The following is a 26,915-nucleotide window of genomic DNA, read 5'->3' as shown; positions in this document are numbered from 1 at the left end:
GTCTTCTGGCATAGTTCCGACTTCCATTTCCTCACTGCTGTCGGCTTTGTGTCTGGGATTGGCCGGCTCGGCTCCTCCAGCGGCGGATCCAAGGGGTCCGGACTCTCCAGCTGTGGCAGGTTCGGGTCCACCCGGTCGGCTGAGGCAGTCCTGGGTCACTTCGTCGTCATTCAGGTACCCGCTGGTCACCCTCACCACCTCGAGGTCGGCGACCGCACATACATGCTGCTCCTCCATTTTCTGAGGGCGGAGCTTCTTCTTGTCCTGGTTCCCGCCGTTGCAAATCAGGGGCGATTCTCCTCTGCTTCGGGGCACGTCGTCATCTTGCAGCAGTAGTCGGAGGAGGCGGTCATTACTTTTGGCGCCGCTTTGATAGTCTCCTCCCATGGCACGCCCTCCTTCTTCTCCTGCGCTCCTCGTGGCGCTGTAATGGCGGTGGTTTTGGCGGGATTTTTGGGCGGCAAATGGCAGTACACAGTCTTTCAACAAATCACAGTTCCAATACAGTTCTGACTCAGTTCTTAGGCACACATGACCCGATTCTCGGGCTTAAGTAGATCCTGTTCGTGACGCCAAAGTTGGATCGTCCCCAAGCGCAGGGCAGTGGGGTACTCGGTACCGGGTCCCTCTGTCACGGTTCTGGGGATGTCACGGTGGCCCGACCCGGTCTGTGGCCCTGCTAAGGGGCGCCCAATTAAAGGTGTAGTTTGTCAAGAGTTCGTGACGCCACCTGTGGTGTTCGGTCAGGGTGACCGACGCTGCTAGGGGTCCGCTGGGGTGATGGAATGGCAGCTAGATGTTATGCCTTCCCACAGGTGAAGTATGTCTCCAGGGCTTCCCTTGAAGAGTAGGTGGTAATGGTGGATGTTATAAGGCGCGATGAATAACGAGGACACAAAGGTTGCAGTCTCTTTACCTTTTACTGAAGACTTCAGCGTCCACAGTTCAGAGCACTGTTCACAGGGCTGGCTGAGTCCGGCCGGTCTGAAGGCACATCCAGAGTTCCCTTTGCAGGTGGAAATCAGTAGCCTTCCTACTAGCGCCTGTGTGTTGTAGTACCTCCCTGCTGAGCACCACGGGATAGTCCTCACAACTCTCGTGTATATTTCTGATGTTCTTTCTCTCCGTCCCCCAGATGGTATGGATAGGATGACCCGTATGACGGGGTAGGCCTGGAGCTATTTTATAGGGACCCTAGAGACGCCCCTCTACCACAATTTGCCTCCGTTGTCTTCATTAGGTTAAAGGTTGGGCAGCCAACTTGGAATTAACTGTCCTGCCATTGTTTGAAGTAATGCGTAGAGCCTATTACTCCCTCGGTGTTCCGGCCACCGGCTACGCGCCTCAGAAGGATGTTGCCAGTCTTAAGGCAAGACTCCTCCCGGTATTATCTCCTTGTGCTGTGATCTCGTTTCTCACTTCTCCACAATATACTTTGCTTCTTGTACTTTCTTAGGATGCTGCTGCAATGAGGTGCAGGCGCAGCTCCGTAATGTTCTATCTCTTGCTATGTCTCTGTCAGGATCCCACCCCTGACAGGGACCTCTGTCTGCAGCTCAGATGTTCCTCCTTTTCCCTCTGTCTGCCTGACAGGTCTTCTCTGGGTAGAATCCAGGTATCTTTCTCACTAACTTCCTATCCAACCCCCAGTTTTACCCAAGTGTGAGGAGTGGCCTAATAGATAGAACCTTTTGCTCGCCCTGGTGGCCGGAGTGTGAAGTGTAGTGTGTGACTGTGATACCTGGTCAGGTGAACTCTTTTAGTACCATCAGACGTACCATCACTCCCCCTGGTGGGAGAGCGACATTACTGCAATGACCAGGACTCTGGGGCGCTGTATATATATATATATATACACTCACTGGCCACTTTATTAGGTACACCTGTCCAACTTCTTGTTAACACTTAATTTCTAATCAGCCAATCACATGGCGGCAACTCAGTGCATTTAGGCATGTAGACATGGTCAAGACAATCTCCTGCAGTTCAAACCGAGCATCAGTATGGGGAAGAAAGGTGATTTGAGTGCCTTTGAACGTGGCATGGTTGTTGGTGCCAGAAGGGCTGGTCTGAGTATTTCAGAAACTGCTGATCTACTGGGATTTTCACGCACAACCATCTCTAGGGTTTACAGAGAATGGTCCGAAAAAGAAAAAAAATCCAGTGAGCGGCAGTTCTGTGGGCGGAAATGCCTTGTTGATGCCAGAGGTCAGAGGAGAATGGGCAGACTGGTTCGAGCTGATAGAAAGGCAACAGTGACTCAAATCGCCACCCGTTACAACCAAGGTAGGCCTAAGAGCATCTCTGAATGCACAGTGCGTCGAACTTTGAGGCAGATGGGCTACAGCAGCAGAAGACCACACCGGGTACCACTCCTTTCAGCTAAGAACAGGAAACTGAGGCTACAATTTGTACAAGCTCATCGAAATTGGACAGTAGAAGATTGGAAAAACGTTGCTTGGTCTGATGAGTCTCGATTTCTGCTGCGACATTCGGATGGTAGGGTCAGAATTTGGCGTAAACAACATGAAAGCATGGATCCATCCTGCCTTGTATGGAGCATCTTTGGGATGTGCAGCCGACAAATCTGCGGCAACTGTGTGATGCCATCATGTCAATATGGACCAAAATCTCTGAGGAATGCTTCCAGCACCTTGTTGAATCTATGCCACGAAGAATTGAGGCAGTTCTGAAGGCAAAAGGGGTCCAACCCGTTACTAGCATGGTGTACCTAATAAAGTGGCCGGTGAGTGTATATATATATATATATATATATATATATATATACACACACACACACACACACACACACACACACACACACACACACACACACACACACACACACCTTTACTATGTGCAGACAATTATCTTATCTATTCTATTCTAACCTGTCAGTGTGACTTTACTGTACACCGCACTGAATTGCTGGGTTTTCTATAGGACACTGGTGCATATTTCTCGACAGTCACACTGATGGTCCGTGTGGTGTGCGAGTTTTTCTCACACCCCTAGACTTTCATTGGCGATTCTCGGCCGATATACGGTGCAAATCGCAGCATGCTGCGATTTCTCTCGCACGTATAATACGGGCGAGAAAACAACGGATGATGGGAGCTGCCCCATAGATTAACATTGGCCTGAGTGATATGCGCTTTTTTATCGCACAGCACTCATCCGTATTATGGTCTAGTGTGACTCCAGCCTTAAGGGTATAAGCATTCAAAGTTCAAAAATTGCTACATTTTTGTCAAATTTCAGATTTTCTCATTTAAAAAATCAACACAACTTATCGACCTAAATTTAAAGCTAACACAAACTAAAATATTTCACAAAAAACAATGTAGAAACATTCCAAAGTTATTACCACATAAATTGACAAATCTCAGATTTGAAAAATTTGGCCTAGTCATTAGGGCAAAAATTGGCTTGGTCATTAATGGATTAAACAGTTCAGAATCGTGCATTATTTCCCAGTTTCTGACCAGGTACTTATTTTGAATGAAAGGGAGTGTTACGAGTGTGAGACATGTAATGAATGACAGTCTGCTCTTCTGATCCACTTGTCTCACCCTTTTATCTATAATAATCCCTGGAGGCAGATTCTCAGGCAGATCAGTGCTCTCCTCATAGCCTGAAACAGCTCATTTACATATAAAAAAACACGGATATTTCTGGAAATAGACATCGGATCACAGATATCAAGGTGTCATTTTATTCAGCTTCCTATGACCTACATGTCCATATAGACGACCTAGGAGGGTTGATTCTACTGACAGATTCTCTTTAAGTTGCAGACAGCACAGAGCTGATTACTCTTCTGCCCATTACGCTTTCAACCCTGCTCTGAAGCACTAACATGTAGGTAGTTGGCAGCTCGTATCCAGCCCAAAGCTATGAACTATTAGACTTGTCATCTGGGGCCCATCCCTTTATCGTCATAACAATAATTATGATCTTTGCCTCTGCTTGTTTTTTGCACACATTAAACAACTTAGATAAGATAAATTCTGTTTGTTTTTGTTTTTTTTTGGCTAGAAAATGTACACTCAGCAGAAAGACCACCTTTATCCGACACAAATTCTATAATTGTAGTACTGTAGCCCCTTTACAAGTATTGGTAAAAGAAAAATTGACTGTGTTAATTGTTCTGTATACAAATGAGTTGGAACCTATCAGAGAAAAGCTGAGCTATCTTTCCTCAGGATTTGATATGGTATTGGTTCGATATACCATAGAGCATTTATATGGATACTAGCTTGTTCTAGCTTTACATACTACGTAGTAGCTTTCATTTTTGCAGGGTAGGGTAAGGCCGGCATCACACTAGCGAGTTTTACGGACGTAAGAGCGCAGAAAATACGTCCGTAAAACTCGCCAAACAAACGGCACAATTATTCTCAATGGGTCTGGTCCTATCAGCCGTATATTACGGATCCGTATTATACGGCTTTCTACGGCCGTACAAAATCGCAGCATGCTGCGTTTGTCAGCGTATTGCGCAAAAAATACGCCAATGAAAGTCTATGGGGGCGAGAAAAATACGGATTCCACACGGACCAGCAGTGTGACTTGCGAGAAATACGCAGCGGTGTTAGTGAAAAGCCGGTAATTCAATTGCCGGCTTTTTATTTCTCCTTCCCAAACCCGGCATGATATGAGACATGGTTTACATACAGTAAACCATCTCATATCCCTTTTTTTTTTGCATATTCCACACTACTAATGTTAGTAGTGTGTATGTGCAAAATTTGGTTGCTGTAGCTGCTAAAATAAAGGGTTAAATGGCGGAAAAAATTGGCGTGGGCTCCCGCGCAATTTTCTCCGCCAGAATGGTAAAGCCAGTGACTGAGGGCAGATATTAATAGCCTAGAGAGGGTCCATGGTTATTGGCCCCCCCTGGCTACAAACATCTGCCCCCAGCCACCCCAGAAAAGGCACATCTGGAAGATGCGCCTATTCTGGCACTTGGCCACTCTCTTCCCACTCCCGTGTAGCGGTGGGATATGGGGTAATGAAGGGTTAATGCCACCTTGCTATTGTAAGGTGACATTAAGCCAGGTTAATAATGGAGAGGCGTCAATTATGACACCTATCCATTATTAATCCAATTGTCTGAAAGGGTTAAAAAACACACACACACATTATTAAAAATTATTTTAATGAAATAAACACACCGGTTGTTTTAATATTTTATTGCTCTCTCAATCCACCTGAAGACCCTCGCTTGGCAAAATAATAAACCCACAATATACATACCATCCGAGGATCTGTCAGGTCCCACGATGTAAATCCTTCTGAAGGGGTTAAATCAATTTACAGGCAGGAGCTGCGCTAAAGCACTCGCTCGTGCCTGTAATCCCCGGGTGCTGAAAGGAAAGCAGAGTGATCTGTACTTACATAGAGTCGCGGTGAGGCGCCCTCTGCTGGATGTCCTCATGAACTGGAGCCTTGGAAAAGTTCCCACGCTCGAGTTCATATGAGTTCATCCACCAGAGGGCGCCTCACCGCAACTCAAGGTAAATACAGATCACCCAGCTTTCCTTTCAGCACCCGGGGATTACAGGCACGAGCGAGTGCTTTAGCGCAGCTCCTGCCTGTAAATTGATTTAACCCCTTCAGAAGGATTTACATCGTGGGACCTGACAGATCCTCGGATGGTATGTATATTGTGGGTTTATTATTTTGCCAAGCGAGGGTCTTCAGGTGGATTGAGAGAGCAATAAAATATTAAAACAACCGGTGTGTTTATTTCATTAAAATAATTTTTAATAATGTGTGTGTGTGTTTTTTAACCCTTTCAGACAATTGGATTAATAATGGATAGGTGTCATAATTGACGCCTCTCCATTATTAACCTGGCTTAATGTCACCTTACAATAGCAAGGTGGCATTAACCCTTCATTACCCCATATCCCACCGCTACACGGGAGTGGGAAGAGAGTGGCCAAGTGCCAGAATAGGCGCATCTTCCAGATGTGCCTTTTCTGGGATGGCTGGGGGCAGATGTTTGTAGCCGGGGGGGGGGGGCAATAACCATGGACCCTCTCTAGGCTATTAATATCTGCCCTCAGTCACTGGCTTTACCATTCTGGCGGAGAAAATTGCGCGGGAGCCCACGCCAATTTTTTCCGCCATTTAACCCTTTATTTTAGCAGCTACAGCAACCAAATTTTGCACATACACACTACTAACATTAGTAGTGTGGAATATGCAAAAAAAAAAAGGGATATGAGATGGTTTACTGTATGTAAACCATGTCTCATATCATGTCGGGTTTGGGAAGGAGAAATGAGAAGCCGGCAATTGAATTACCGGCTTTTCACATATATCGCGCTGAATTAAATATAAATACAGAATATATATATATATGTGTCTCAATGACATATATATATATATATATATATATATATATATATATATATATACTGTATATATGTTTTAACGGACATTTGAGCACATAAATCCATTAGATGTCGGTTTTGCAAGCCTGCGAGAAAATATCGCAGTACGGACGCCATACGGATTACATACGGAGGATGCCATGCGCAAAATACGCTGACACACCCTGCCTACGGATGACATACGGACCACTATTTTGGGAACATTTCTCCGTATTACGGCCGTAAAAAACGGACCGTATTGTCTTACGCTGAGTGTGACGCCGGCCTAAAAAAAACAACCTCATTTGTTTTACCATTGATCACTTGGTCCACTCTTTGTCAGCAGAAGATAAGGCATATTTGAAGTGCCAAAGACTGTGCAAGTTATTGGTGTTGCGGCGTTTGTTATAAATTAGAACCACAACATTGTATTTTATTTTATCAAACCTTCTTTATTTGTGGCAGATATTGATCCCCATTACTTAACCTTTAGTCCACGTTCACATGAACAGTATTTGGTCAGTATTTTACATCAGTACTTGTAAGTCAAAACCAGAAGTGTGTGATAAATACAGAAGTGGTGCATATGTTTCTATTGTTCTTTTGCTCTGATTGTTCCACTCCTGGTTTTGGCTTAGAAATACTGATGTAAAATACTGACCAAATACAGAATGTGTGAACGTGCCCTTAAAGGGACTTTCCACTCTAGGACTAAACAGTGACTATACATTTGTGAATAGGCATGCTGATGCAACATGGCAAAAAAATGAAGAGACAGTGGTATTTAAACCAACAACTATTTATTTGATAAACACAATTAAAGGTGTGCCTTTAGCACAATATCAGGGGATAGCGCAAATAGTGAAAATTAAACAAGTTATGTTACAAGAAGAATACAGTAGTTCAGATTAACAGGATATTGACACAATGCTATTTACACACTATCGTTCTATTATTACCATTCAATAACTTTTATCGTCAGTGATGTCTTAGTCCTAATACCCCAACCCTCAGGGCGTCACTTTCACTATTGGCCTGTCATTGTTATCACTCTCTAGGCAACACAAAACACCACACAGGCCCTAGGGGTGGTCGCTGATACTACCCACTAGGCCTCAAGTCTCAGGTTGGAGTTTCTCGGCCCACTAGTCACACTGGCCATCATCGTTCCCTGAAGCACAGCCCCAGTCCCCATTTTGTATCACACGTCTATACTGAAAGCAAGGGCTCACGCGAATGTATGGCCGCTACGGCCTAGTCGTCTATCCGACTCCGGATCTGGTCTCTCTTGGGTTTTCACTCGGGTCTGGTCTTTCTCGGGTCTTCACTCGGGTCTGGTCTCTCAAATTTCTTTTTGGTCTCTCGTAATGGTGGCTATAAGTCAGCTCGCTGTACCACATGTCCATCCTGCTACAGGTTCAGGCACCAACTCCTCCCTTCAATGCCCTCCTGGGCCTTTTTTAATCACTAACTGTTCCACAGCTATCACCTGACCTGGTGTCTTCTCCAATCTCTTCCCAGAGGGAACATGCACTTCACTCTTGAGTTGCTACTAATGCAATTCTTTCTGCTTTCACTTTTTCTGTCATCTTTGGTCAGCAGATGGCGGTGTTCGCTTGCAGACACTCTGTTAGGCATTTACTGTATGTATCTTCTCACTTGTCTATCTCCCTACATTCCGCTTCTATTTAAACTCGCCAGTCCTCGGGTGACAAAGACCACTTCATCTCTAAATGCTCCTAGGGGAAGTCCAAGCATTACTAGTGTCCGAGCACATTCTTGTGCCTCCTGCATTATGTACTGCCAAATGAAGTTGTGGCGCCCCAGGGTCCTGGTCGTCACAGTGGTATTGCTTTCCTCCAGGGGAGAGTGATGCTATGTTTGGAGGCAAGGAAGGATAACTGCATCCAGGTATCACAAACATGCAACACATTCACACTCCAGGCCACCAGGGGGAGCTTTTGATCCTATTTACCAGGTGACTCCCCATATACATATATAACTGGTAGTTTGGAGGGAGAGTTTTGTCAGTCCTTCAGGGAAGCTGTTCCTGGCAGGAGCAAATTCCTGTCAGAGGACAGAGGAGAGGGTCCACGGAGCTGTGCATGCCCTAAGAGCTGCAGCTGCCAGAAAGAGACATTTTGAAAGCAGAATTTTATTGCAGCAAGCGTGAAGGAAAGCAAAGCACAGGAGAGGATACCAGAAGGGGACCAGCCCCAGACAGGCTGCCTCCTTCTGAGGTGCAGAACACCGGTAGCCGGAACACCGAGGTAGTAAGGACCTCTATGCCTTACTTCAGAGACCGGCAGGACAGCAAATTGCATGTTACCTGTCCGCACTTACACCCAGGAGGCACGGTGGCACCCCTCAGAGGCCGGGGCATGCTAGAGTCCCTATAAAAAGCCTCAAGCCACCAGTCATATGGGTTTTGTCCTATCCGACTATGAGGGACAGAGAGAGAGACACCACATCTGTGAGGCCCTTATTTGAAGCTAATGCAGTAAGGGACTCCACCACTACAGCGCAAGGGAAGGCTATTGATTTCCACCTGGACGAGGGCACTCTGGACTTGCCTCCGAACCGGCTGGACTCTGCCTGCCCTGTGGTCTGGTGCCCTGGACTGTGGATGCTGAAGTCTTCAGTAAAGGTAAAGAGACTGCAACCTTGTGTCCCCGTTCTTCTCTGCGCCTCTCACCATACCACCATCTTCACACTGGGAAGCCCTGGGGATATACTTCACCTGTGGGAAGGTATACCATCTAGCTGCCATAACATCACCCCAGCGGACCCCTTAAAGCAGCGTCGGTCACCCTGACCGAATGCCACAGGTGGCATCATGAACATAAACTTTATCCCTTTAAAGACCTTTCCCTTTTATACGGACGTCCCAGGGCCACGGACCGGGTTGCCGCCATGACATCCTCCTGTGAACCGCAGGACCCGGTACCGAGTACCCCACGGCCCTGGCCGGGCGCTCCAACTTGGCATCACGAACAGGATGGACTGACCAAGCAAATCGGGTCATGTGCGCCTATAAGACTGTGCCAGAACTGTGCCTGAACCGTACTTTATTGTGAGAATGTGTATCACAAAAGATCGCCAAAATTGCCGCCAAAACCGCCACCATTACAGCGCCACGAGGAGCGCCTTAGAAGAAGGGTGTGCCATCATGTGAGGAGACTACCAAAACGGCACGAACTGTGATGAACGCCCCCTACGAGTGCTATTACACGATGAGGACCTGCCCATCTGCCAAAAATGTCCGCCTCCTGATCTGCAATGGCGGGAACAAGGTGAAGAAGCCCCGCCCCCAAGAGATGGAGGAGCAGCGTGCATGTGTGGCCACAGATCCAGAAGAGGAGATGGCAACTAACGGGTACCCAAAGGATGACAAAGGGACCCAGGACTATCCCAGGCAACCGGAGGGGGACCCAGACCTGCCGCTGCTGGAAGATCCGGACTTCTTGGAATCGCAGTTGGAGGAGCTGAGCCACCAGCTCCTGGACACAGAGCTGACCGCGGTGAAGAAACGGAAGTCGGTCCTGTGCAGAAAGATCGCACTGGAAGAGTCGCAGTCCGTGCAGCAGCCGACTCCAGCATCCTCATCAGCGGAGCAGACTGGCATAGGTGGAACCACATCAGACGCAGGTATAGAAAGCGGCCCTGCCCCTGTGACCGATCCCGCTCTAGCGACCGCTCTTCCCCCAGTCACTAACCTCGCTCCAGCGACAGCGCCTGCCCCAGATGAAGGCCCTGCCCCAGCGTCTATTACCACCGATGATGAGACGCTGACAGGCCCGCTCCCAACATCTATAGGCACACCGCTGGAGGTGAGCCTCCAGGTGGTGGTCTTCCAATTGGACAATCCGAGAGCAGAACCAATCGGGTCTCCTGGGGAGGCCCACCCAGAAGGGTCCCATATTGAAGCCCTCACCTGGGAGGAATATAACCGACATCTGGTACTAAAATGGAAGGAGGACAAAGGGAGTGAGGCCCAACGCAAAGCGCAGACCCATAACACCCAGCAAAGTGACAAGAACCCAGCAAGATAGGGTGTAGTAGTGGCCTTCTACCATAAAAGGGGTTGGGGTTTCATTCAGGAATCCGGGCTACCGACGAAGGTCTATGACACCCGCAGTGACATGGAATCTCATCTCCAGGAGGGACATCCTGAACAGGATCTATGCCGAGGGGATCATGTGACCTACACCCGTCACCGTGATGAAAAGGGCTGGTGCGCTCGAAACGTTAGGAAACGTGTACCCACCACAGTGCCACCTAGTGTCAAAGTTGATCCCACCACAATCCCTCTGGTTACAGAGCCTGCAACTCCTCAAACCAACACTACTACCACTGTGTGCATAATCACAACCACTGAGACAACTGCTGTAGCAACTGCAATAGCTGATATACTGTACGTACTCAAGCCACACAAACTTTGATAGCAGCTAATACATGAGAGGCAAACCCATGACGTTGATATAGCATCAGATGAGGATCTGTGTACAAATGTTTCCGGGCCAAGACGTGTTCGATACCGACTGGTGCCTTGGAAGCTGCTATAATAAAATATGCCAAATGTGAAAATAACTGTAAATAGTTACATGTTCATCTTTTGCTGCAAGTTTTAAATGAATGTTACCGTTTCAAGTTCATTGAACCAGACCAGGGTTTCCACTTAAAGGGGTCCCATGTTAAAAGGGATCCTATGTTTTGCACAAGTTGCTCGTTGCCTTTCATTCAAAGACACTGGAGTCATGGACAGTGAATGGCTCACAAACTTTCCGCTGTAAATAGTTTGCACCTTTTTAAAGGTGCTTTCTACTGGTTTTACAAAAGGAGCTTTTTGAAGAGACTGCTTCTGACATTTTCGTGAAAGTTGCTATTGCTGCTCTTTTAGAGTTAATGATTGACTTGAATACTAATTGCACTACCTCAGTATTAAAAGAAAAAGACTCGAGTATTGTTTGAACCCTTAACCCCTTCATGACCCAGCCTATTTTGGCCTTAATGACCTTGCCATTTTTTGCAATTCTGACCAGTGTCCCTTTATGAGGTAATAACTCAGGAACGCTTCAACGGATCCTTGCGGTTCTGAGATAGTTTTTTCGTGACATATTGGGCTTCATGTTAGTGGTAAATTTAGGTCGATAATTTCTGAGTTTATTTGTGAAAAAAACGGAAATTTGGCGAAAAATTTGAAAATTTTGCAATTTTCACATTTTGAATTTTTATTCTGTTAAACCAGAGAGTTATGTGACACAAAATAGTTAATAAATAACATTTCCCACATGTCTACTTTACATCAGCACAATTTTGGAAACAAATTTTTTTTTTGCTAGGAAGTTATAAGGGTTAAAATTTGACCAGTGATTTCTCATTTTTACAACAAAATTTACAAAACCATTTTTTTTAGGGACCACCTCACATTTGAAGTCAGTTTGAGGGTTCTATATGGCTGAAAATGCCCAAAAGTGACACCATTCTAAAAACTGCACCCTTCAAGGTGCTCAAAACCACATTCAAGAAGTGTATTAACCCTTCAGGTGTTTCACAGCAGCAGAAGCAACATGGAGGGAAAAAATTAACATTTAACTTTTTAGTCACAAAAATGATCTTTTCGCAACAATTTTTTTATTTTCCCAAGGGTAAAAGGAGAAACTGGACCACGAATGTTGTTGTCCAATTTGTCCTGAGTACGCCGATACCTCATATGTGGGGGTAAACCACTGTTTGGGCGCACGGCAGGGCTCGGAAGGGAAGGAGCGCCATTTGACTTTTTGAATGAAAAATTGGCTCCAATCTTTAGCGGACACCATGTCGCGTTTGGAGAGCCCCCATGTGCCTAAACATTGGAGCTCCCCCACAAGTGACCCCATTTTGGAAACTAGACCCCCCAAGGAACTTATCTAGAAGCATAGTGAGCACTTTAAACCCCCAGGTGCTTCACAAATTAATCCGTAAAAATGAAAAAGTACATTTTTTTTCACACAAAATTTCTTTTAGCCTCAATTTTTTCATTTTCACATGGGCAACAGGATAAAATGGATCCTAAAATTTGTTGGGCAATTTCTTCTGAGTACGCCGTTACCTCATATGTGGGGGTAAACCACTGTTTGGGTGCACGGCAAGGCTCGGAAGGGAAGGCGCGCCATTTGACTTTTTGAATGGAAAATTAGCTCCAATCGTTAGTGGACACCATGTCGCGTTTGGAGAGCCCCTGTGTGCCTAAACATTGGAGCTCCCCCACAGGTGACCCCATTTTGGAAACTAGACCCCCCAAGGAACTAATCTAGATGCATAGTGAGCACTTAAAACCCCCAGGTGCTTCACAGAAGTTTATAACGCAGAGCCATGAAAATAAAAAATTATTTTTCTTTCCTCAAAAATGATTTTTAGCCCGGAGTTTTTTATTTTCCCAAGGATAATAGGAGAAATTGGACCCCAAATGTTGTTGTCCAGTTTGTCCTGAGTACGATGATACCCCATATGTGGGGGTAAACCACTGTTTGGGCGCACGGCAGGGCTCGGAAGGGAAGGCACGCCATTTGGCTTTTTAAATGGAAAATTAGCTTCAATCATTAGCGGACACCATGTTGCGTTTGGAGAGCCCCTGTGTGCCTAAACATTGGAGCTCCCGCACAAGTGACCCCATTTTGGAAACTAGACCTCCCAAGGAACTAATCTAGATGTGTGATGAGCACTTTGAACCCCCAAGTGCTTCACAGAAGTTCATAACGCAGAGCCATGAAAATAAAAAATTATTTTTCTTTCCTCAAAAATGATTTTTTAACCCACAATTTTTTATTTTCCCAAGGGTAACAGGAGAAATTGGACCCCAAAAGTTGTTTTGTAGTTTCTCCTGAGTACGCTGATACCCCATATGTGGGGGTAAACCACTGTTTTGGCACACGTTGGGGATTGGAAGGGAAGTAGTGACGTTTTGAAATGCAGACTTTAATGGAATGCTCTGCGGGCGTCACGTTGCGTTTGCAGAGCCCCTGATGTGCCTAAACAGTAGGAACTCCCCACAAGTGACCCCACTTTGGAAACTAGACCCCCAAGGGAACTTATCTAGATGTGTGGTGAGCACTTTGAACCCCCAAGTGCTTCACAGAAGTTTATAACGCAGAGCCGTGAAAATAATAAATGTGTTTTCTTTCCTCAAAAATATTTTTTTAGCCCAGAATTTTTTAATTTTCCCAAGGGTAACAGGAAAAATTTGACCCCAAAAGTTGTTGTGCAGTTTCTCCTGAGTACGCTGATACCCCATATGTGGGGGTAAACCACTGTTTGGGCACATGCCGGGGCTCGGAAGGGAAGTAGTGACGATTTGGAATGCAGACTTTGATGGAATGGTCTGCGGGAATCATGTTACGTTTGCAGAGCCCCTGATGTGCCTAAACAGTAGAAACCCCCCACAAGTGACCCCATTTTGGAAACTAGACCCCCCAAGGAACTTATCTAGATGTGTGGTGAGCACATTTAACCCCCAAGTGCTTCACAGAAGTTTACAACGCAGAGCCGTGAAAATAAAAAATCATTTTTCTTTCCTCAAAAAAGATGTTTTAGCAAGCAATTGTTTATTTTCACAAGGGTAACAGGAGAAATTGGACCCCAATATTTGTTGCCCAGTTTGTTGTGAGTATGCTGGTACCCCATATGTGGGGGTAAACCACTGTTTGGGCGCACGTCAGGGCTTGGAAGGGAAGTAGTGACATTTGAAATGCAGACTTTGATGGAATGGTCTGCGGGCGTCACGTTGCATTTGCAGAGCCCCTGATGTGCCTAAACAGTAGAAACCCCCCACAAGTGACCCCATTTTGGAAACTAGACCCCAAAAGGATCTTATCTAGATGTGTGATGAGCACTTTCAACCCCCAAGTGCTTCACATACGTTTATAACGTAGAGCCGTGAAAATAAAAAATAATTGTTCTTTCCTCAAAAATTATGTTTTAGCAAGTAATTTTTTATTTTTGAAAGGGTAACAGGAGAAATTGGACCCCAATAGTTGTTGCCCAGTTTGTCCTGAGTACGCTGGTATCCCATATGTGGGGGTAAACCACTGTTTGGGCGCACGTCGGGGCTTGGAAGGGAGGGCGCACCATTTGACTTTTTGAACGCAAGATTGGCTGGAATCAATGGTGGCGCCATATTGCGTTTGGAGACCCCTGATGTGCCTAAACAGTGGAAACCCCTCAATTCTAACTTCAACACTAACCCCAACACACCCCTAACCCTAATCCCAACTGTAACCATAACCCTAATCACAACCCTAACCCCCAACACACCCCTAACCACAACCCTAACCCCAACACACCCGTAACCCTAAATCCAACCCTAATCCTAACCCTAATCCCAACCCTACCCACAACTGTAACCCCAACACAACCCTAACCCTATCCTTAACCCTAACCACAAGCCTAATCTTAACCCTATTTCCAACCCTAGCCCTAATTCCAACCCTAAGGGTACCGTCTCACATAACGATTTACCAACGATCACGACCAGCGATACGACCTGGCCGTGATCGTTGGAAAGTCGTTGTGTGGTCGCTGGGGAGCTGTCACACAGACCGCTCTCCAGCGACCAACGATGCCAAGGTCCCGGGTAACCAGGGTAAACATCGGGTTACTAAGCGCAGGGCCGCGCTTAGTAACCCGATGTTTACCGTGGTTACCAGCGTAAAAGTAAAAAAAAAAAAACTGTACATACTCACATTTCGGTGTCCTTCAGGTCCTTTGCCGTCTGCTTCCCGCTCTGACTGAGTGCCGCCGTACAGTGAGAGCAGAGCGCAGCGGTGACGTCACTGCTGTGCTGTGCTCTCACTTTCCGGCCGGCAGACAGTCAGAGCGGGAAGCAGACGGCAAGGGACCTGAAGGACACCGAAATGTGAGTATGTACGGTTTTTTTTTTTAACTTTTACGCTGGTAACCACGGTAAACATCGGGTTACTAAGCGCGGCCCTGCGCTTAGTAACCCGATGTTTACCCTGGTTACAAGCGAACGCATCGCTGGATCGCTGTCACAACGATCCAGCGATGACAGCGGGAGATCCAGCGATGAAAGAAAGTTCCAAACGATCTGCTACGACGTACGATTCTCAGCAGGGTCCCTGATCGCTGCTGCGTGTCAGACACAGCGATATCGTATGGATATCGCTGGAACGTCACGGATCGTACCGTCGTAGCGATCAAAGTGCCACTGTGAGACGGTACCCTAACTCTAATTCCAACCCTAACCCTAAGGCTATGTGCCCACTTTGCGGATTCGTGTGAGATTTTTCCGCACCATTTTTGAAAAATCCGCAGGTAAAAGGCACTGCGCTTTACCTACGGATTTACAGCGGATTTCCAGTGTTTTTTTGTGCGGATTTCACCTGCGGATTCCTATTGAGGAACAGGTGTAAAACGCTGCGGAATCCGCACAAAATTGACATGCTGCGGAAAATACAACACCGCGTTTCCGCACGGTATTTTCCGCACCATGGGCACAGCGGATTTGGTTTTCCATAGGTGTACATGGTACTGTAAACCTGATGGAAAACTGCTACGAATTCGCAGCGGCCAATCCGCTGCGGATCCGCGGCCAATCCGCTGCGGATCCGCGGCCAATCCGCTGCGGATCCGCGGCCAATCTGCTGCGGATCCGCGGCAATCCGCTGCGGATTCGCAGCCAAATCCGCACTGTGTGCCCATGCCCTAACCCTACCCCTAACCCTAACCCTACCCCTACCCCTAATTCTAACCCTAGTTCTAACCCTAACCCTAGTAGAAAAAAAATATATATATATATATTTTATTTATTTTTATTATTGTCCCTATGGGGGTGATAAAGGGGGGTCATTTACTATTTTTTTTATTTTGATCACTGTGATAGGCTATATCGCAGTGATCAAAATACATCTGAAACGAATCTGCCAGCCGGCAGATTCGGCGGGCGCAGTGCGCATGCGCCCGCCATTTTGGAAGATGGCGGCGCCCATGGAGAAGCCGGACGGACACCGGGAGGCCCGGTAAGTATGAAAGGGGGGTGATCGGATCACGGGGGGGGGGGACCGGAGCACAGGGAGGGGGGACCGGAGCACGGGGGGAGCGGACAGGACGACGGGGGGAGCGGACAGGACGACTTAGGGGGGTGGACCACATAACGGAGGACGGGGGAGGAGATCGGTGGGTGTGGGGGGGGACAGATTAGGTTTTCCAGCCATGGCCGATGATATTGCAACATCGGCCATGGCTGGATTGTAATATTTCACCGTTTTTTTAGGTGAAATATTACAAATCGCTCTGATTGGCAGTTTCACTTTCAACAGCCAATCAGAGCGATCGTAGCCACGAGGGGGTGAAGCCACCCCCCCTGGGCTGAAGCACCACTCCCCCTGTTCCTGGAGATCGAGTGAAATTGGAGTTAACCCTTTCACCCGATCTGCAGGAGCGCGATCCCTCCATGACGCATACGCTGCGTCACAGGTCGGATTGGCACCGACTTTCATGACGCAGCGTATGCGTCAAAGGTCGGGAAGGGGTTAAAGGGAATGTTGAATCGTTGCACTTTGCCAGATAGACTTGTATGTTGCAAGATAGAAAGTTAATATATTAAAGGGTTAATATAGTAAATAATAATAAAATTGACATTTAGATTTAGACAGATAGTAGGAAAATGCTTAATGATGCACTTTTGAATAAAGATTAAAGTGCACTTGAATAAAGATTAAATGATTATTTTGCACTTTGAAGTCCTAAGCTAGTATACCCATAGTGGGTAATCGTATTTCATAGTTAGCTCATAGTTATATTGTTTTATTAAAATTTCCCTATTTGTGAAAGTATGCATGTAAATAGTTATTGTAACGTTCAAGTGTCCTCACCTCCCATAAAGGGAAGCTCTAGGTATAGTATTAATTAGTTTTATAAGTTTATAGCATTTTAAAAATTGTATGTCTTTTTGCATTAACATGTATTGTTGTTCTTCTTTTCCCAGTCCGGGAGTACTGGATTTAACGGGGCAGGGGCGAGTGTGGCGCCCCAGGGTCCTGGTCGTCAAAGTGGTATTGCTTTCCTCCAGGGGAGAGTGATGCTACGTTTGGAGGCAAGAAAGGATAACTGCATCCAGGTATCACAAACATGCAACACATTCACACTCCAGGCCACCAGGGGGAGCTTTTGATCCTATTTACCAGGTGACTCCCCATATACATATATAACTGGTAGTTTGGAGGGAGAGTTGGTCAGTCCTTCAGGGATGCTGTTCCTGGCAGGAGCAAATTCCTGTCAGAGGACAGAGGAGAGGATCCACGGAGCTGTGCATGTCCTAAGAGCTGCAGGTGCCAGAAAGAGACATTTTGAAAGCAGAATTGTTTTGCAGCGATCGTGAAGGAAAGCAAAGCACAGGAGAGGATACCAGAAGGGGACCAGCCCCAGACAGGCTGCCTCCTTCTGAGGTGCAGAACACCGGTAGCCGGAACACCGAGGTAGTAAGGACCTCTATGCCTTACTTCAGAGACCGGCAGGACAGCTAATTGCATGTTACCTGTCCGCACCTACACCCAGGAGGCACGGTGGCACCCCTCAGAGGCCGGGGCATGCTAGAGTCCCTATAAACAGCCTCATCCTGATGCTGAAGTCTTCAGTAAAGGTAAAGAGACTGCAACCTTGTGTCCTTGTTCTTCTCTGCGCCCCTCACCATACCACCATCTTCACACTGGGAAGCCCTGGGGATATAATTCACATGTGGGAAGGTATACCATCTAGCTGCCATAACATCACCCCAGCGGACCTCTTAAAGCAGCGTCGGTCACCCTGACCGAATACCACAGGTGGCGTCACGAACATAAACTTTATCCCTTTAAAGACCTTTCCCTTTTATACGGATGTCCCAGGGCCACGGACCGGGTCACAGCAACCGTGACATCCCCCTGTGAACCGCAGTACCCGGTACCGAGTACCCCTTGCCCTGACGGGGCGCTCCAAAGTAATCCTCTACAAACCTTGTGGGTGGGACACCAGCAATGGCACACTTTGTTCTCCAAGGCACCTCTTGGTTACTTTCTTCAGGAACATTCGGACCTTCTGGTACTTCTCTTGCATGTTCAGTCTCTGACCTATTCTCTGGATCAGCCTGGAGTGGTAGTGTTGCTTCCCTTGGCACTGCAGGTACCACCAACCATTCATCCTCATCCTCCGCAAGCCTCCTTGATGTAGAGTTCCTGGGGATTCGTTTCACATCTGTAATCTAACTTTCCCCTACGGCGCTTTGCTCGTATCAGCACTCAATCTCCAGGTTATAGTGGTGTCTCCTGCAAGGGGGTCATGTCTGGATGGCTCATTACCTGGATTTTCTGTTCAATGAGCCACATCAGCATCTGCAGCCGATGCTGATGTTCACACACCCAGGTAAACAAGCTCATCCTGGTGCAATCTTCCTCAGGGTCAAGCTCTAGCTCAGTTATTTCACAGTTGTTATGGCCAAACAGTGAAAAGTACGGTGTGTACCTGCTTGCGGCATGAGTTCAGTTGTTGTACACCCCCACTAATTCCAGAACAAATTCAGGCCACCTCATTTTCTGATCCTCTTCCAGCACCCTTAGCATCTGTAACAATGTTCTGTTGAAGCGTTCACAGGACTTCTCAATATCATAGAGTTAGTGTGGTTCTTCCATGACTCTCCCCTGAAAGCATTCCCCTTGATCAGAATGGATCTTCTTCGGGCACCCATATACAGGGATAAAGTCTAAGCAGATGGCTTGGGCCACTGAATCAACCATCTGATCCCGGGTCAGAACTACAACTGAACTTTGTGAAGTGGTTCATCATCACTAGGCAATATTAACAAACGTTATGAGAGCGGCCCATCATGAGGTAATCCATCATTAACACTTCTAGTGGCTCAGATCATGGTCATTATCACTTGTGTGGATGCTCTCTGTTCTGGAGGTTTAGCCAATTCACACTGCCACTTCCAACAAACTTCTTCCACCACCTGACATAGTTGTGGCCAATACACAAGCCGTTGCAGCCACTGGAAGGTCATCTCTGTTCTGAAACGCACACCCCTCTCTTGGGCTTCCTTCACCACACTTAATAAATTTGCAAAAATTTCTACATTTCAGTTTTTTTTCAGTCAAGATGGGGTGCAGAATGTACATTAATGGTAAAAAAAACTTAACTTTTTTGAATTTACCAAATGGCTGCAATGAAACAAAGAGAAAAATTTAAAGGGGTCAGAATACTTTCCATACCCATTGTATATTCTGTAGAGATCTACTAGCGTAGGCAATCACTCGTTCTTGCCCTTCCTGGACTTGGGCGAGCACTGTTCCCAGACCGTGGAGACTCCCGTACCTGTATAACACAAATGGTTGACAGAAGTCTGCGTAGGCAAGTTTTAGTGCCTGGAAGGCTTTTTCCTGCTTCGCCTCCCACTGAAGCGGCAAACTCTTGGGACCTCCTGCTTGCCACCCTTAGGAGTTTGTGTTTTTGGGATGCCGTCTTTGCTAATTCATTGATGAATCTTCTATAATACCCCGATAGGCCCAGGAATGCTTTTAATTCTCTCAACATCGTGGGTGTAGGCCATGGCAGCATTTTTCTCCTTGTACATTTCTTCACTGGAGACTGTATGTCCTTGGAATTCTATTTCCTTCTGGAACAGATGACACCTTCAAGGCTTTAACTTCAGATCATGCTTCTGAAGCCGATCTAGCATCTGCCCGAGTCTAGCAAGATGCTCCTCAAACGTGGTGGTGTATATATAAATATGCTTCTCCCTCACCCAGCGTGACAATAGTCCACACGGAACCTCAAAGTCCCATCTTTCTTCTGGACAAACATGTGGATATGGCTTTCTCATATCACACTGTTTTGTAGCATGTGGGCCTACAGATCTTTCACTTCTCAATACATCTGTGAAGGAACCTGTCAATATCTCTCTTATGGGGGCTGTATTTCCCATAGGTATTTCATGCTGGATAGCCTCTGTACACCGGCAAACCGTGGGATATGGTTACCGGCGTGCTCCCTGCTTCCATGTGTTGTGCGTACCGCACTTCCCAGTGGTGTGCCTAGTTTGGGTCGCTTACCTGCTCTTAAAGGGGCAGAGCACACATAGTAAAATGCCCCCCCCAGCCAATGTTAAGAGGGAGGTGCCAAAGGAACATTGAATCATTAGGTATTGTGGTGGTCTACTAGTGAGTTGTGAGGTCCCCTGGTCCAGGTGTGGCCAGTGTCCTGAACTCATAGTCTCTGGTCCTTGTGTGGCCAGTCCGGAACCCGAAGTCCCTGGTCCTTGTGCTGCCAGTCATAAACCCGTAGTTCCTGGTCTTTGTGCAGCCGGTCATGAACAAAGAAGTCGCTCCGGCAGTACTTGAATCCGAGTATTCTGTGTATCCGGACTGCTAAATTCAGTCTCCGAATTGGCCCTGTCTGAAACTCAGTAACCATTCTACCTGTGGATCCTGAAACTTCAGAGGAAAATGCAATCACGCAGAAAGTCTATGAAGCACAATTATTCTTGAGGATACTTGACACGAATAAATCCGTGTCTTAGTCAAAACACAGATAGATAAGCTTATAAGGCAGTTCAAATAATATCTTAGCCCAACCAGGGAGGCCTGGTTAATAGTCTCAGGTTTTTGCAGAGCAGCAAACAGCTTACATGTCCAGCAAATGCAGATGGAAGTAAATACAAGCAGCAGATGAAGGAGGATTACTGGAACTGGTGTATGCAGCAGGAACTCAGAGCAGAGTAGCAGGATCACCACACAGGTTCACAGGAGCAGGTATATAGCCAGGGAGTAATCAGAGGTCAGGAGCTGGATGCAAGGCAGAATACTCTAGCACAGACTGAAGGCTGGGGTGGAGTTTTATAGCAGGAAGACACAGTGCACATGAGACCAAAGACGCCATCTTGGAAAAGAGCAGTAATGCACAAAAGGTAAAAAATGTTCAGAGTCCTGACAGGTAGCTGCTTGACTATGCCCCTTCTAGGCAAGCCTGGCTCCATGGCACAGTGGGTCCACGAACGACGTGCGCCACCTGGGTGCATAACACCTTCACTAGCACAATTCCCCTCTTTCCTAGGTTCCATCCACAGACTCGTATCTCCATCCATACCACCCCTGCTACTCAGCTGGGTAACTGATTGACAGCCATCAGCCAAATGGTCGGGACCCTGTCATGATTCCCCAATGGCATGGGAACATCAGAAACACAAAAATAACAGACTAGCTCTCGGGTGATGGAAACTCAAGCTGACCGTGACCTAAATCTACCACACAACTAACAGTAGCCAGGAAGCATTCCTACGGCTGCCTAGATGCCATGCGCCAGCCGGAGAACTAACTACGCCTGGAAGAGGAAGGAACAGACCTGGCTTACCTCTAGAGAAATTCCCCAAAGATGATAGCAGCCCCCACGTATATTAACGGTGAGTTCAGAGGAAAAGACATACACAGTATGAAGGTAGATTTAGCAAAGCGAGGTCCACTTACTAGATAGAGGAAGGATACAAAAGAGGACTTCACGGTCAGCTGAAAAACCCTTTCAAAAACCCATCCTGAAATTACTTTAAGACTCCTGTGTCAATTCATGACACAGGAGTGGCAATTTCAGTCCACAAGAGCTTCCAGTAACAGGAAATGACAAAACTGTAAACTGGACAAGAAAAACAAAACAATAAGGACAAGAGTCCACTTAGCTGATCAGCAGACTAGTAGCAGGAACATGCAACTGAATGACTCAGGTTACAATGATGACCGGCAAGGAAGTGACTGGAGAGCAAGGCTAAATAGGGAACTCCCAAAACTGATGGAAGCAGGTGAGCTGAGGCAGAAAAGCACACACAAGTCTCCAGTACCACCAGCCACCACCAGGGGAGCCAAAAAGCGGATCACAACAGTACCCCCCCCTTAAGGAGGGGGCACCGAACCCTCACAAGAACCGCCAGGGCGACCCGGATGAGCCCTATGAAAGGCACGAACCAAATCCGAGGCATGAACATCAGAGGCAGTTACCCAAGAATTATCTTCCTGACCATAGCCCTTCCATTTAACCAGGTACTGGAGTCTCCGCCTGGAAATACGGGAGTCCAAGATCTTCTCTATAACGTACTCCAATTCACCCTCAACCAGCACAGGAGCAGGAGGCCCAGCAGAAGGAACCACCGGCACCTCGTATCTCCGCAACAACGACCGATGGAACACATTATGGATAGCGAAAGATGCCGGAAGGTCCAAACGAAAGGAAACATGGTTAATAATCTCAAAAATCCTATAGGGACCGATGAACCGAGGCTTAAATTTAGGAGAAGAAACCCTCATTGGGACAAAACGGGAAGACAACCACACCAAGTCCCCAACACGAAGGCGAGGACCAACCCGACGCTGGCGGTTAGCAAACCGCTGAGTCCTCTCCTGGGACAAATTCAAATTGTCCACCACTTGTTCCCAAATCCGATACAACCGATCCACCACAGCATCTACTCCAGGACAATCCGAAGACTCCACCTGACCAGAAGAAAAACGGGGATGAAACCCCGAATTGCAAAAGAAAGGGGAAACCAAAGTGGCAGAACTGGCCCGATTATTAAGAGCAAACTCCGCCAACGGCAAAAAGGCAACCCAATCATCCTGATCCGCAGACACAAAACACCTCAAATACGTCTCCAAAGTTTGATTAGTTCGCTCCGTCTGGCCATTAGTCTGAGGATGGAAGGCAGACGAAAAAGACAAATCAATGCCCAACCTGGCACAGAATGCCCGCCAAAATCTAGAAACGAACTGGGTACCCCTATCAGAAACGATATTTTCAGGAATACCATGCAAGCGAACCACATTTTGAAAAAACAAAGGAACCAACTCAGACGAGGAAGGCAACTTCGGCAATGGCACCAAATGAACCATCTTAGAAAAACGGTCACACACCACCCAGATAACAGACATCCTCTGAGAGACAGGAAGATCAGAAATAAAGTCCATCGAGATGTGCGTCCAAGGCCTCTTGGGAATAGGCAAGGGCAACAACAACCCGCTAGCCCTAGAACAACAAGGCTTGGCCCGAGCACACACATCACAAGACTGCACAAAAACACGCACATCACGAGACAGAGATGGCCACCAGAAGGATCTAGCCACCAAATCCCTGGTACCAAAAATTCCAGGATGACCCGCCAGCGTAGAAGAATGAACCTCCGAGATGACTCTACTGGTCCAATCATCCGGAACAAACAGTCTACCAGGTGGACAGCGATCAGGTCTATCCGCCTGAAACTCTTGCAAAGCACGTCGCAGATCTGGGGAAATAGCGGATAATATCACCCCATCCTTAAGGATACCTGTAGGTTCCGAATCACCAGGGGAATCAGGCTCAAAACTCCTAGAAAGGGCATCCGCCTTCACATTCTTAGAACCTGGTAGATATGAGACCACAAAATTAAACCGAGAGAAAAACAACGACCAGCGCGCCTGTCTAGGATTCAGGCGCCTGGCAGACTCAAGATAAATCAGATTCTTGTGATCAGTCAAAACCACCACCTGATGTCTAGCACCCTCAAGCCAATGACGCCACTCCTCAAATGCCCACTTCATGGCCAAAAGCTCCCGATTACCGACATCATAATTTCTTTCGGCGGCAGAAAATTTTCGAGAAAAGAACGCACAAGGTCTCATCACTGAGCAATCGGAACTTTTCTGCGACAAAACCGCCCCCGCTCCGATCTCGGAAGCATCGACCTCAACCTGAAAGGGGAGAGAGACATATGGCTGGCGCAACACAGGGGCAGACGAAAAGCGGCGCTTAAGTTCCCGAAAGGCCTCCACAGCGGCAGAGGACCAATTGGCAACATCAGCACCCTTCTTAGTCAAATCCGTAAGAGGCTTAGCAACACCAGAAAAAACAGTTATAAATCGACGATAAAAATTAGCAAAGCCCAAGAACTTCTGAAGACCCTTTAGAAATTTACTGCCTGGAATCAGATCTATGGCGCAATCACACTCTCTGTGGGGAGGGAGAGAACCAATTTTAGGCTCTTCAAAAATATCCCCAAAATCCGACAAAAATGCAGGAATCTCAGAGGGAATAGATGACGAGATAGGAACCAAAGGTATGTCCCCATGAGCCCCCCGACATCCCCAGCTTAACACAGACATAGTTTTCCAGTCCAGTACTGGGTTATGAGATTGTAACCATGGTAATCCAAGCACTAAAACATCATGTAAATTATACAACACGAGGAAGCGAATCATCTCCTGATGGTCTGGAGTCATACGCATAGTCACTTGCATCCAGAACTGTGGTCTATTACAAGCCAGAGGTGTAGAATCAATACCCTTCAGAGGTATAGGAACTTCCAGAGGCTCCAAATCAAACCCACAGCGCCTGGCGAAGGACCAATCCATGAGACTCAGAGCGGCGCCAGAGTCCACATAGGCATCCACGGTAATAACTGATAATGAACAAATCAGAGTTACAGACAGAAGAAATTTAGACTGTAAAGTGCCAATAGAAACAGACTTGTCAACCTTCCTAGTACGTTTAGAGCATGCTGATATAACATGCGCGGAATCACCACAGTAGAAGCACAAGCCATTTTTGCGCCTATAATTCTGCCGCTCGCTTCTTGACAGAATTCTGTCACATTGCATTTTCTCTGGCGTCCCTTCAGAAGATACCGCCAAATGGTGCACGGGTTTGCGCTCCCGCAAACGCCGATCAATCTGAATCGCCATTGTCATGGACTCATTCAGACCTGTGGGCGTAGGAAACCCCACCATGACATCCTTAACGGCATCAGAAAGGCCCTCTCTGAAATTTGCCGCTAGGGCACACTCATTCCACTGAGTAAGCACAGACCATTTACGAAATTTTTGGCAGTATATCTCAGCTTCATCTTGCCCTTGAGACAGGGCTATTAAAGCTTTTTCAGCTTGAATCTCCAAATTAGGTTCCTCATACAGCAACCCTAAAGCCAGAAAAAACGCATCCACATTGAGCAACGCAGGATCCCCTGGTGTCAATGAAAATGCCCAATTTTGAGGGTCACCTCGCAGCAAAGAAATCACAATCTTAACCTGCTGAACAGGATCTCCTGAGGAGTGAGGTCTGAGAGAAAGGAATAATTTACAATTACATTTGAAATTCAGAAACCGAGATCTATCTCCGGAAAATATCTCTGGTGTAGGAATCTTAGGTTCAGAAATAGGAGTATGTATAACATAATCTTGTAAATTCTGAACCTTCGTAGCAAGATTATTTAAACCTGCAGCCAAACTCTGAGGGTCCATCCTTAAACCGGAGAGATCAGAGCCATTCAAGGATTAGAAGGAGAGAAAGGCAAGGCTGTAAATAGAGCAGAAATACAACTGAGCCAACTAAGTAGCAAACATGAGAGGAAAAAAAAAAAATCTACAGACTTCTTTTACTCTCCTTTCTTCTGCCAATTACTTTAACAATGGCCGGTCATACTGTCATGATTCCCCAATGGCATGGGAACATCAGAAACACAAAAATAACAGACTAGCTCTCGGGTGATGGAAACTCAAGCTGACCATGACCTAAATCTACCACACAACTAACAGTAGCCAGGAAGCATTCCTACGGCTGCCTAGATGCCATGCGCCAGCCGGAGAACTAACTACGCCTGGAAGAGGAAGGAACAGACCTGGCTTACCTCTAGAGAAATTCCCCAAAGATGATAGCAGCCCCCACGTATATTAACGGTGAGTTCAGAGGAAAAGACATACACAGTATGAAGGTAGATTTAGCAAAGCGAGGTCCACTTACTAGATAGAGGAAGGATACAAAAGAGGACTTCACGGTCAGCTGAAAAACCCTTTCAAAAACCCATCCTGAAATTACTTTAAGACTCCTGTGTCAACTCATGACACAGGAGTGGCAATTTCAGTCCACAAGAGCTTCCAGTAACAGGAAATGACAAAACTGTAAACTGGACAAGAAAAACAAAACAATAAGGACAAGAGTCCACTTAGCTGATCAGCAGACTAGTAGCAGGAACATGCAACTGAATGACTCAGGTTACAATGATGACCGGCAAGGAAGTGACTGGAGAGCAAGGCTAAATAGGGAACTCCCAAAACTGATGGAAGCAGGTGAGCTGAGGCAGAAAAGCACACACAAGTCTCCAGTACCACCAGCCACCACCAGGGGAGCCAAAAAGCGGATCACAACAGGACCCCTTTTGATCGGGCAACGTTTGGGAAGCAGTGCCGGCATTGTGGCCACTTGAGACCGTGTATCTATTAGGCACCGAATCCTTTGCCCGTTCAGCTCAACCCACTTAGTGGGACTCTTGGAAATAACTGTAAGGTTCTCCAGTCTCTTTGCTATATCTGCTGTGATTTTCTGTTATTGTAACCTGGTTTTTCCGTCAGCCATTTTGCTTTGTCCTGCTGCAGCTACCTTGCCCTGAGTCAGTATGGAGTTTCTAGCTTCTATGTTTCCGCCCTATTCTCTGCCTCTTGCCTTTTTAAGCAGCCTCAGCTGTTCAATCAGTGCTTCTGAATCATGTCTGCAGTC

General features: G+C 46.8%; 1 protein-coding gene across 1 annotated transcript in view; it reads left to right on the top strand.

Moving 5' to 3' along the window:
* Positions 1–17,377: 17,377 nt before the first annotated feature.
* Positions 17,378–26,915, top strand: part of RASL10A (RAS like family 10 member A) — a 32,930-nt gene continuing 23,392 nt past the window's right edge. The window contains exon 1 of the mRNA XM_077296800.1: positions 17,378–17,499. The gene's annotated coding sequence lies outside the window, so the exon portion shown is untranslated. The remainder of the gene's footprint in view (positions 17,500–26,915) is intronic.

Source organism: Ranitomeya variabilis, chromosome 1, assembly GCF_051348905.1.
Source record: "Ranitomeya variabilis isolate aRanVar5 chromosome 1, aRanVar5.hap1, whole genome shotgun sequence".
Classification (NCBI taxonomy): domain Eukaryota; kingdom Metazoa; phylum Chordata; class Amphibia; order Anura; family Dendrobatidae; genus Ranitomeya; species Ranitomeya variabilis.
Note: the sequence above shows the minus strand (reverse complement) of the source record. Positions and strands in the feature narration are given on the sequence as shown.